Below are 13,172 nucleotides of genomic sequence, written 5' to 3'. Positions count from 1 at the left end.
AATAGAAAGAAATGGACTCTTTGGGAATGGTACATGGGACAATTTCAGACTTAGCCTTTCCCTTTCCCTTGGAAAGATAAATCTTTTCTGGACTTCTAATGTTTCCATTGTCAATGTCCATGGAAGTTTGGGAAGTAGATCTTCTAATCAAATTTGCTTTACGAGTGCGCCAAATCATTGCAGATTCAACAGCAATTAGCAAATATGTAAGATCGATAAGGGACATGGCGTCGTCTGTCATATAGTAGTCTTTAACAAACTGACTATACGACTCAGGAAGTGACTGACGAACCAAGTCAACAGTCAAATTGCTCGACACAACGACTCTTAACATTCTCAGCCTATCAATGTGTGGCTTCATCTCCAAGACATGTGCACACACAAATCTTCCATCTAGTTGTTTGCGAGCCAATAGGGATTGAGTGACCTTGAACTTTTCAAGTCATTGAACTTGTGGGTTAGGGAGAATAAATGGAGGTGGTGGAGGAAGTGAAGTACTATATTTTGGAATATCATCTTCATGTAGAAATCCGTTTCCAACAGATTCAGGAAGACCATAGTTGTCTGACCTAGACATCTATAAAGGGAGAAATTCAAGTTAGTTGATTTAAATCCTTAATATAACACCCAAAACGAAATATTAAGGCTAGGACCCAACATAATATTTTACAATTGCGAAGAGGGATGTCGTAATCCAATTGTAAAATATTTGAAGGTAGGTAAATGATGATTTACCAATTTCCACCATGAAAAACGAAATAGATTATTAAGTTTTAATTGGTTTGAAATTCCTAGATCATTGAGATTCATTGAACTTTTCAATGGCATGTTTAAATCTCGATTGTGTCCTTCAAGTTTGTGACTATGACGTCGAGGATCACAAAAAAGGTGTGAATAACCATGCAAATTAGCTTGGTACACCCAATGTTATAGATCGCCTAATCAATGTGCCAGATAACCACACACGCTCCATTGATCTATGATTAACATCAAGTTACCCTTTTCCACACATTGTCTGTCCCTGATTAGTGTGCCGGTTAACCACACACGCTCCACAAACGACTTAACAAGGTGCAAAGTGCAATTTCATTGATTAGACCATTTTCACATTTTCCTAAAGTAACTAAGATTGGGGATTTAATAAAATTTTGGTTACTTTATATTTATCATTATACTTTTAATGAGGGAGAATTAATGTCCTATTAAATGGACGATTTATGATAAATTCTAAAACTACGGGCATTAAAGTGTAACTTTTAAATTGACAAAAGGGCATAATAGGAATTGCAAAATTACCTATTTCCTACAATTTCTCACCCTCTCTCCTCTTTCCTTTCATAATCCCGTATTTTATCTCCACCAATCTCTCTCTAGGGTTTCAAAATAAGCACCTCTCTTAATGAATTCGGGTCCTTTTTCTTTCCTCTCTTCCCGTCGATCGCTCCACTACCGTCTTACCCCAACTACAGGTTTGAATCCACGTATCAAATCAGTGACATTGGATTCCAGTTCCACGGCAATCATCGACGATCCGACATCGGCTTTCGCTTCAGAACAAGAAAGTCCAGCGAAGATCGGCGCTAGGGAGCCAAGTTGTGAAATTATATCCACCGAAGATCGATGATCCGCCAGGTATCCGAAACCCTATATCTGTTAATTTCGACGATTTCATGACATAGAAGTTATACCGAAGCTTTGCTGGATCTTCAATTACATTCTCAGGGAGCCAAGTTGTGAAATTATATCTACTTGGTCAACTGGGATGTTCATTTACTCGTCTATCTTTACTAATGTTGTAGCATGACCTAGGTTCAGTAATTATGGTATTTAATATCCTTAGATATTAGTTCAAAGGATTAAACCAAGTGGAAATAGTTACAGATTTACAGGGCAAAACAGTGTGCAGTGTTCTCCCTCTTGAGTATTTTATTCTTAGGGTTTTGTAATTCTTCTCAAGTGTAACTACTCTATTCTGCCCTGTATTGAATGCACTTTTTGACACTGTAATCCTTTTCCATGAATTGGGTTTAGAGCAATTGGTTATGTATAGAAGTTCCATGTTTTTCATGTTGAAGGATATGACTGCCTAATCAGCTTCTGTATACTCGATATATCTTCCCATTTGAGCAATAAGATCCCACATGCCTTCATCGATATGACATCGGCTTTCGGTTCACCCTCCCCAACTACTAAAATTGGGAAAAAAAACCCCTTTCCATTAAGCTCAAAGGTAACCTTACACTCCCTTCAACCTTTTCATCTAATTTTCGTTCTATTGATTTACATCATCAAAAGTGTATTCATTTATGAATATAATTACAATTATACAAATTCATATGTATATTGTATTTTGTTCAGTATCTTCATTTACTAAATTTGCTTCATTTAATTGATTGTTAATTGTATTTAATTCTGATTTTGGGGTTTTCTATCAAGAACACGAAATGATGAAGTATGAAATTGTTTCAGGAGCGAAGAAAGAACAATATGGAGCACCTCCACCGATTTGGTGGTTCATCGCAGTAGTGGAGTGGCAGGGGCTATTATGGCAACCTCTTCACCACTTCGTTTTCTTGTTCCAGTTACTGTCGATGAGAGGGGGAGGAAGCAGAAAGAAAACGACAACAGGGGATATTTGGGTTGCTAGGCGTGTCATAAAACAGTGGGAGAAAATGGAAGGGGTTGTTGCCCTTGGCTAGCCGGAAACCACTAGCAAACACCTCTAGTGGGGATGTTTTTGTTGCACCTCGAAGACAGGACATAAATAAAGGAGTGTGAGAGGAAATAGAAGAATGTAAATTTGTATTTATCTGTGAATAGCAGTGCATTCATGTGTGAATAATAGTGAATGAATAGCAGTGCATTCATGTGTGAATAGCAGTATATTCATTTGTGAATAACATTGAATGAATGTATTTATTTATGATTAGAGGTATTCATTTATTCAATTCTGAATAACAAGGTACTTATTTGTTAATAGCAGTGTATTCATTTGTGAATAACAGTGTGAGCATGTGTTAATGAGTATATTTATTTATGATTAGAGCTATTCTTTTTGTGGAGAAATGATAATTTTTGCAATCTTTTTTATTTTCAACTGATTAAAAAAAGAAATTGGATTACTTGTAAATTGACGTGTATTTATTTGTGATTGGAGTAGTATCAGGTTTTTTGAAAAAAAAATCATTTATGAATACAAATGTACTAATTTGGTGTTCAATTTCTATTCCTTTTTTTGAACACACACACAAAAAAAAAAAGAAAAAAAAAACGTGAAATAAGAGAAAAGAATTTATTTCTTTTTTGGTAACTGATCCTAAATTTAAGGGAATTTGATTGAATTTTATTTTATTTTAATTTAATTAAAATATACAATTACTAGTATACCCTTATATATTGATTGGTCTAAAATTGTTCTCGCGTTCTCAGCCTTTTAGGTGTTCTCATTTGATCCTCTCCCCATATATATATATATATATATATATATATATATATATATATATATATATATATATATATATATATATATATATATATTAATAAACTTATAATATTATAAAGTATATGAGTTGAATTTTAACTTTTAAAACTCTAAGGTTTGGAATTTAAATGTTTCAAAATGGAGGTTTCCCATTCAACAGGCATAATCACAACCCCAAATCCAACATAAATAATCACCAAAATAGATACAATTCATACTGATATATGTTTCTAAAAAATTAAACTAACAATTACAAAATTACATCATATCATTATCAAGTTTCATGCCAATAGTCATAACATAACCATCATCTTTGTCTTTTGATAATTGCTTCATGAAAGGATTAGTAGGATTGTCTTCTTTGTTTGGCCTCTACAAGAACAAATATATCACAACCCCAAACTTTTAAATTTTCAAGACTAGGAGGTTTCCCATTCAACATTTCGGATGGTGTCTTAGTGAATTTCTTAGTTGTTAGGAGGCTTAATATTACTTGTTATTTCTAAAGTGTAACATCTTAAACTTATTGGAATCATAACTCAAGTTATCATAGATTGCTCCATGTCCAATAGTAATTATTTTATTCTCTCAGAAACAACATTAAGTTGCAGTGTTCCTGGATGAGAAAATTCTGAGACAATTCCATAATCCTTCAAATGATCGATGAATTCAAGACGCAAGTATTCTCCACCCTATCAAATTGGAGCATCTTGATTGATTTTCCAAGTTTGCTTTCAACTTCCTTATGGAATTCTTTGAACAATCAAAAGGTTTTCTACTTATTCTTCATTAAATAGATATACCCATATCTACTAAAAGAATCAATAAAAGTCACAAAGTATCGTTCAACATGCCTTGTGGTGGATTTGAATGGTCCCCACACATCAATGAGGATTAGATCCAAAATATCCTTGTATCCTTCATTGTTTCCTATAAAAGGAGCCTTTGTCAGAGTAGCATAAGAGAAGCATATTGGGTTTGTAGCTTGCCTAAGAGTAGATGGTTCAGAAGGTGTTGGTTTGAAACCACACTTGTAAGAAAAAAGGATGAAAAAGATAATTATATAATTATGGTTATGCAAATCCGGTCAAAAACATGAAGGATGAAGCTAGGTATGCAATGTGATTGCATAAGAGTCATTAGAGTCGTAGATGGCTAATAACAAGCACTGTCAATAAATATATAGAGAGAGACTTGTAATGCATTGAACATGCAAAGAATTAGAAAGTATATTGCTATTTTGGGTTATGAGTTTTAAGGGGAGAATAACCTTAGAAAAAAAGTCATTTTGTGAGAAAATCGCTAAGGAAGTTTAGGAAAGATTTTTGTAACATATATTTTTCAGGAATGATTCTTTTGAGTTTAATTATTTAAATCTATGTTTTGAGTTTTTGTCTCGGTCACGAGATGGTAACGGAGGTACTACGGTATGGCATCCTTGATTCAAAGAACGTGCATTTGCAAGACACCACGACGTGGCAAGGAATTGACCACGATCTGGTGATGTTATTATGTTGATCCCTAGATTTCTGGGCCATGAACCCTATTTAAAGGATGTGATAGATAGGGTTTCTTCCACCTTCAGCTTCCATCACGTCGAAAGAGCCCTTCATAAACCCTAACCCATTTTTCATGCTTTTGGCTTATATGTGTTGATTTTGTGATCTTGGAATGAAGAAGAAGGAGCTCTTGTGCTTATCTTGCAGAAGCAACTCATATCTATTATTTTGGATGCTATTTAAGTCCTCAAGCTTTCATATGTTTGGTTATTTATTTATATATCTAGGATATTTTGCATGTTTTGGTTCAAAGAACATTCATTTGCAAGACACCATGACGTGGCAAAGCATTGGCCATGATGTGGTGATGGTATTATGTTAATCCCTTGAATTTTGACTTATCCTTCATTAATTAGACATACCAATATCTGCTAAAACAATCAATAAAAGTCACAAAGTATTGTTCACCATTATTTTTGGTGGATCTGAACGGTCTACACATATCAGTGAGGATTTGGTCCAACATATCCTTCTATCTTTCATTATTTCCTGTAAAAGGCACCTTTGTCAGAGTAGCATATGGGAAGCATACTGGATTGTAGCTGGCCTAAGAGTATATGGTTAAGAAGGTATTGATTTTAAACCAAACTTGTAAGAAAAAAGATGTAAAAGGTAATTATATAATTAAGTATATGGAAAGCGTGACAAAAACATAAAAGATGATGTCCAATAACAACGATTTTTAGTGTGTGTGTGTGTGTGTTTGTGTATATATATATATATATATATATATATATATATATATATATATATATATATATATATATATATAAAGAGAGAGAGAGAGTCTTGTGATGGAATTGAACATGCAAACAATTGGAAAGTAAATTGCTATTTTGGGTTATGAGGTTAAAGGGGGAATTATCTTAGAAAACAACCATTACATGAGAAAATCGCTAAGGAAGTTGAGAAATGATTTTTGTAACATCTCTTTTCCAAGAATGCTTCTTCCGAGTTTAATTATTTAAATCTATGTTTAGAGGTTTGGTCTTGGCCATGAGATGGTAACAGGGTGACCACGATGTGGTATCCTTGGTTCAAAGAACACACATTTCCAAGACACCATGACTTGGCAAGGAATTGCCCAAGATGTGGTGATGGTATTTTGTTTATCCCTAAATTTATGGGCCTTGAGACCTATTAATTAAAGGCTGTGATGGCTAAGGTTTCCTCCACCTTCAGCCTCCAACACTTCTAAAGATCCCTAGATAAACCCTAAACCATTTTTCATGGTTTTGGCTATTATTTGGGGATTTTCTGATCTTGGAATGAAGAAGAAGGAGCTTTTGTGGTTAGATTGTGTAAGAAACTCATCTCTACTATTTGTGTGTATCTTTAGCATTATTTTTTCTTCAAATAACGTGCATTTGCAAGACACAACGATAAGGCCTTGCATTGTCCACGATGTGGTGACGGTATTATGTTAATCCCTAGATTTTTGACTTATGTGTCATTAATTAGATATACCCATATCTACAAAAATAATCAGTAAAAGTCAAAAAGTATCATTCACCACGGCTTGTGGTGGATCTGAACAGTCCACACATATCGGTGAGGATTAGGTCTAGCAAATCCTTGCATCCTTCAGTGTTTCCTTCAAAAGTCGCCTTCATCACAGTAGCATAGAGAAAACGTATTTGATTTGTAGCTTGCCTGAGAGTATATCGTTAAGAAGGTGTTAGTTTGAATCCAAACTGGTGAGAAAAAGGATGAATAAGGTACAATATAATTATGGTTATGGAAAGTTGGGCAAAAACATGAAAGATGATGCCAGGTATGCAATCTAATTGCATACGAGTAGATAGAGTCATAGGTGTCTAATAATAACCATTTTTAGTAGATATATAAAGAGAAAATTGTCATGGAATTGAACATGAAAGGAACTAGCAAGTAAATTGGGATTTTAGGTTATGATATCAAAGGAGAGAATAACGTTAGAAAAGAGCCTTTACATGAGAAAATGGCTAAAGAAGTAGAAACAACATTTTTATAACATTTATTTTCCAGGAATGCTTATTCTGATTTCAATCATATAAATTTAATTTTTGAGGTTTTGTATTTGCCACGAGATGTTAATGGAGTGATCACGAGATGTCATCCTTGGTTCAAAGAACATGCATTTTTAAGACACTAGGACGTGGCAAAGAATTGGCCACGACGTGGTGACGGTATAATGTAACCTCGATTTTTGGGCCATGAGCCCTATTTAAAGGATATGATGGATAGAATGAAGAAGAAGGAGCTCTTGTGCTTAGATTGCGTAAGCAACTAATCTCTACTATCTATGTGCATCTTTTGGACTCTTTGTAAGTCCTCAAGTTTTCATATGTTTGGTTCCTTCTTCATATATGTAGGTTATATTGCATGTTTTTGTCAAAGAACGTGCATTTGCAAGACACCACGATGTGGCAAGGCATTAGCCACAATGTGGTGACGATTTTACATTTATCGCTTCATTTTTGACTTATGCTTCGCTAATTAGATATACACGTATCTATTAAAATAATCAGTAAAAGTCTCAAAGTATCCTTCACCATGCCCTATGGTGGATATGAAGGGTCTGCACACATCAGGGAGGATTACATCCAACATATCCTCGCATCCTTCATTGTTTCCTATAGCAGGTGGCTTTGCTAGAGTAACATAAGGGAAGCATGTTGGGTTTGTATCTTGCGTAAGAGTATAGGGTTAATAATACATATGTTTGAAACCAAAATTGTGAGAAAAAGGACAAAAAATTTAACTATATAATTATGGTTATGGAAAGAGGGTCAAAAACATGAAAGATGATGTTAGGTATGTAATGTTATTGCATAAGAGTAAATAGAGTCGTGTGGGTTTAATAAAAACCATTTTTAATAGAAATATAAAGAGAGTCTTGTGATGGCATTAAACATGCAAAGAATTTGAAAGTAAATGGGGTATTTGGGGTTATGGGGTTAAAGGAGAAAATAACATTTGGAAAAGAGGCTTTACATGAGAAAATGACTAAGGGAGTTGAGAAAAGATTTTGGTAACATCTATTTTCCAGGAATCCTTTTTCTAAGATTAATTATTTAAATCTAAGTTTTGAGGTTTTGTCTTGGCCACGAGATGGTAATGGAGTGACTAGGATGTGTCATCCTTGGTTCAAAGAATGTGCATTTTTCAAGACACCACGACGTGGCAAGGAATTGGCCTTGAGTTTCTTGAAGATGATATGTTTATCCCTAGATTTATGGGCCTTGAGCCCTATTTGAAGGATGTGATGGATATGGTTTCCGCGACCTTCAGCTTCCATTACCTCCAAAGAGCCCTTGATAAACCCTAACCCGTTTTGCATGGTTTTGGCTTATATTTTATGATTTTGTGAACTTGAAATGAAGAAGAAGGATCTCTTGTGCTTAGATTGTGTAAGCAACTCATCTCTACTATTTGTGTTCATCTTCTGGACACTTTGGAAGTCCTCAAGCTTTCATATGTTTGGTTCCTTCTGCATATATCCAGGTTATTTAGCATGTTTTGGTTCAAGTAATGCGCATTTGCAAGATACGACAATGTGGCAAGGAATTTACCGCGTTCTGGTGACAAGATTATGTTAATCTCAAGATTGTTGATCACTTATGCTTAATTAATTAGGTATACCTATATCTACTAAAATAATCAGTAAAATTCACAATGTATTGTTCACCATGCCTTATGGTGGATCTGAACGGTGCACACACATCAGTCAGGATTAGGTCCAACAGATCATTGCATCTTTCATGTTTCCTATAAAAGGCGACTTTGTCAAAGTAGCATAGGGCAAGCGTATCCGATTTATAGCTCGCCTTAGAGTATATGGTTAAGAAGGTATTTTTTTTTAAAAAAACACTTGTGTTAAAAGGATCAAAAAGGTAACTATATAATTATGGTTTTGAAAAGAAAGGCCAAAACATGAAAGTTGAAGCCATGTATGCAATGTGATTGCATAAGAGTAGATAGAATCGTAGATGTCTAATAATAACCAGTTTTAGTAGTTATATAATGTGATTATTGTGTTGGAATTAAACATTAAAAAAACTATAAAGTAAATTGGTATTTTGGGTTATGAGGTTAAAGGGAGAATAACCTTACCAAGGATCCTTTATGTAAGAAAACGGTTGAGAATGTCGTAAAAAGATTTTTGTAACATCTGTTTTCTAAGATTGCTTCTTCTGAGTTCAATTATTTAAATATAAGCTTTGAGGTTTTGTCTTGTCCACAAGATGGTAACGGAGTGACCATGATATGCCATCCTTGGTTCAAACGACATGCATTTTCAAGACACCACGACATAGCAAAGAATTGGCCACAATGTGGTGAAAAGATGGTATGGAGTGAGGTTTTTTTTTTTTTTTTGCCACAAGATCTTAAAAAGGATGATGATATCCCATCCTTTGTAACATCCTAGGAATTCTTCTTCTGAGTTTAATTATTTAAATCTAAGTTTTTAGGTTTGTTATGGCCATGAAATGGTAATGCAGTTACCACAATGCATTATCCTTGGTTCAAAGAACACGCATTTTCACGACACCACAACGTGGCAAGGAATTGGCCATGAGTTTTTTTACGGTGATATGTTTATCCCTAGATTTATGGGTCTTGATCCCTGTATAAAGGATGTGATGGGTAGGGTTTCCTCCACCTTCAACTTCCATCACCTCCAAAGAGCCCTTGATAAACCCTAACCCCTCTTTCATGCTTTTGGCTTATATTTTATGATTTTGTGATCTTGGAACGAAGAAGAAGGAGCTCTTGTGCTTAGATTGTGTAAGAAACTCATCTATACTATTTGTGTGCATCTTCGGGACTCTTTGGAAGTCTTCTAGCTTTCATATGTTTGGTTCCTTCTTCATGTATCTAGGTTATTTAGCATGTTCTGGATCAAATAATGCACATTTGCAAGACACCACGATGTGGCAAGACATTTTCCATGATGTGATGACGGTATTATGTTATTCTCTAGATTTTTGACTTATGCTTCGCTAATTAGACATACCCATATCTAATAAAATAATAAATAAAGTCACAAAGTATCGTACACCACGCCTTGTGGTGGATCTGAACAGTCTCCACACATCAGTTAGGATTAGGTCCAACAGATCATTGCATCTTTGTCAGAGTAACATAGGGGAAATGTATTCGATTTGTAACTTTCTTTAGAGTATATCGTGAAGAATGTGTTTGTTTGAAAAAAAACTTGTCACAAAAGGATAAAAAAAGGTAACTATATAATTATGGTTTTGGAAAGAAGGGCCAAAACATGAAAGATGAAGCCAGGTATGCAATGTGATTGCATAAGACTAGACAGAATCGTAGATGTCTAATAAAACACACTTTTAGTAGATATATAATGAGAGTATTGTGATGATATTTAAGATGAAATGAATTAGAAAGTAAATTGGTATTTTGGGTTATGAGGTTAAAGGGAGAATAACCTTACAAAGGAGCCTTTACGTGAGAAAATGATTGAGGAAGTTAAAAAAAAAGATTTTTGTAACATCTGTTTTCCAGAATTGCCTCTACCGAGTTCAATTTTTTAAATCTAATTATGGAGGTTTTATCTTGGCCACGAGATGGCGATGGAGTGACCACGATATGCCATCTTCGGTTCAAATGACATGCATTTTCAAGACACCACGATGTGGAAACGAATTGGCCAAAATATGGTGACGAGATGCTATGGAGTGAGGTTTTGTCTTGTCCACGAGATCTTATAAAGGATAATGATATGTCAACCTTTCTAACATCCTAGGAATGCTTCTCTTGAGTTTAATTATTTAAATCTAATTTTTGAGTTTTTGTCGTTGCCACGAGATGGTAATGTAATGACCACGATGTGTCATCCTTGGTTTAAATAACGACCATTTTCAAGACACCACGATGTGGCAAGGAACTGGCCACGATTTTGTGACGGTATTATGTTTATCCTTAGATTTATGGGCCTTGAGCCCAAATTAAAGGATGTGATGGATAGGGTTTCCTCCACCTTTAACCTCCATCCCCTACAAAGAGCCTTTGATAAACCCTAACCCTTTTTGCATGATTTTGGCTCATATTCGGTGATTTTTTTTATCTTGTAATAAAGAAGAAGGAACTCTTGTGCTTAGATTGTGTAAGAAACTCATCTCTACTATTTGTGTGCATCTTTTGGAATCTTTAAAAGTCCTCAAGATTTCATATTTTTTGTTCCTTCTTCATATATGTAGTTTATTTAGCTTGTTTTGGTTCTATAACTGTGCCTTTGCAAGACACCATGACGTTGCAAGGCACTTGCCACGATATGGTGATGATATTATGTTAATCTCTAGATTTTTGACTTATGATTAGTTAATTAGATATACACATATATACTAAAATAATCATTAAAAGTCACAAAGTATCATTCACCAAACCTTGTGGTGGATCTGAATGGTCCACACATATCAGTGTGGATTCGGTTCAACACATCCTTAAATCCTTCATTGTTTCAAGTAAAAGGTGCATTTCAGAGTAGCATAGGGGAAGCGTATTGGATTTGTAGCTTTCCTAAGAGTATATGGTTAGCAAGTTGGTTTGAAACCAAACTTGCGAGAAAAAGGATGAAAACGTAATTATATAATTATGTTTATGGAAAGTGGGGCGAGAACATGAAAGAAGAAGCTCTATTTGCAAGGTGATTGCATAAGAGTTGACAAAGTCGTAGATGTCGAATAAAACCATATTCAGTATATATATAAAGATAGTTTTATGATGACAATTAACAAGAAAAGAATTAGAAAGTGAATTCGTATTTTGGGTTATGAGGTTTAAGAGGAGAATAACCTTAGAAAATAGACATTTCTTGAGAAAATGAGAAAGGAAGTAAAGAAAAGTTTTTTTGTAAAATATGTTTTCCAGGAATGCTTCTTCCAAGTTTAATTATTTAAATCCTAGTTTTAAGGTTTTATCTTGGCCAAGAGATGGTAATGGAGTGACCAATTTGTGGCATACTTGGTTCAAAGAATGCAATTTTCAAGACACCACGACGTGGCAAGGATTTGGCTACGACGTGGGGTCGGTATTATGTTTATCCCTAGATTTTTGGGCCTTGAGTCAAATTAAAAGGTTGTGATGGCTAGGGTTTCCTCCAATGTCGGCCTCCGTCACATCTAAAGAGTGCTTCATAAATAGTAACCCCTTTTGCATGGTTTTGGCTCATATTAGGTGTTTTTTGATCTTGTAATGAAGAACAAGGAACTCTGGTGCTTGTATTGCATAAGCGGCTCAGCTTTACTATTTGTGTGCCTCATTTAGACTCTTTACAAGTCCTCAAGCTTTCATATTCTTGGTTCCTTCTTCATATATGAAGGTTATTTAGCATCTTTTGGTTCAAAGAACAAGCGCTTGCAAGACACCAAGACATGGAAAAGCATTAGCAATGATGTGGTGAAGGTATTATGTTAATACCATGAATTTTGCTTATTTTTCATTAATTAGATATACCCATATGTACTAAAATAATCAGAAAAAGTGACAAAGTATCGTTCACCATGCCTTGAGGTGGATCTAAATGGCCCGCACACATCAGTGAGGATTAGGTCCAACGGATCCTTGCATCCTTCATTGATTCTGGTAAAAGGCACCTTTATCAAAGTACCATAGGGGAATCATATTGGATTTTGACAAAAAGATGAAAAATATAACTATATAATTATGATTATGGAAACCGGGGCAAAAACATGAAAGATGATGTTAGGTATGCAATGTAATTGCATAAGAGTAGATAGAGTCGTAGACATCTTATAAAAACCGTTTTCAATAGACATATAAAGAGAGTCTTATGATGCAATTGAACATACAAGGAATTTTAAAGTAAATTTGTATTTTGGGTTATGAGGTTGAAGGGGAGAATAATCTTAGAAAAGAGCCTTTACATGAGAAAATGGATAAGGAAGTTGAGAAAAGATTTTTGTAACTTCTGTTTTCCAAGAATGCTTCTTACGAGTTTAGTTACTTAAATGTAAGTTTTGATATTTTGTCTTGGCCACACGATGGTAATGAAGAGACCACGATGTGTCATCCTTGGTTCAAACATATGCACACTTTCTAGACACCACGACGTGGCAAGGAATTGGCCACCATGTGGTGATGATATTATATTTATCCCTAGA

This window comes from Lactuca serriola, chromosome 5, assembly GCF_051521515.1.
Source record: "Lactuca serriola cultivar US96UC23 chromosome 5, Lser_US96UC23_V15, whole genome shotgun sequence".
Lineage (NCBI taxonomy): Eukaryota > Viridiplantae > Streptophyta > Magnoliopsida > Asterales > Asteraceae > Lactuca > Lactuca serriola.
The sequence above is the reverse complement of the archived record's forward strand: the minus strand, read 5'-3'. Positions refer to the sequence as shown.